The sequence below is a fragment of the Diachasma alloeum genome, unplaced genomic scaffold, assembly GCF_001412515.2.
Source record: "Diachasma alloeum isolate Michigan unplaced genomic scaffold, Dall2.0 Dall_scaffold_00387, whole genome shotgun sequence".
In the NCBI taxonomy this organism is placed as follows: Eukaryota; Metazoa; Arthropoda; class Insecta; order Hymenoptera; family Braconidae; genus Diachasma; species Diachasma alloeum.
In genome coordinates this window covers 192,767-193,589 of record NW_021680526.1, presented here as the reverse complement: position 1 = coordinate 193,589, position 823 = coordinate 192,767, and positions in this window count along the sequence as shown.

Genomic DNA, 823 nt, shown 5'->3' with positions numbered 1-823 from the left:
GTTGTGCTTCACTGGGTTGATTCCAAATAAGAGGAAAATCAGTTTTAGAGGTAGTGCTCTCCTCGTTGATAAAAATACTCACAGCTGCAACATGCTTGCATCCTTGACGTGACGTCCCCGCAAGACACGTCCAGTTGGTCTTAAGAATCGAACGACGATCGTTTAACTAATGGAACCTTTATTTTTTAGTTTCAGTTCAATTACTAGCCCTATTTAATGATGCTTACCTGCAGTGTTACCTGATAATCAGGCTTATTAATTTTCACTTGAGACATAACGTTACCGTAAACTGTACGTCTTTTCCCATCGATTTCCTCCTTGACATCGCGAACATGGTGACTCTGAAAATGCCTCTCACCTGAATTGAATTCGAGGAAAACAATTATTGAAAACTAATGGTTCATTTGACAATTCATTCTCTTAATTAAAAATAAAAATTTACAGTGGAAATAAGATTAGAAATTTTTTGTATTCAACAAAGAGGTTATGACACAACTTACCTTTCAATAAAGTAGATTTGCGAAAAAAATCAAGCGCAATGCTCTGGAAACCACAATAAATGGTCACAGTAACCATCTCTGTAATTAATAATGAATTATGCTTCGGTTTGAAAATTAATCATGAATCAGAAATGAAAAACAAAAAACATCTGTTTACTCGACAATGTACTTTTTCTCCGCTAGAGGCGCGCGCAACGCAATATCCACCATTAGCAATACCCCCATAGAATCGCCGTATTTCTATATGCATTTCTCTCGAGCGTATAGGAATAAATCGTATAGAATAATCCCTATAGAATCCCCTATACGATTCCCAGGCGAAT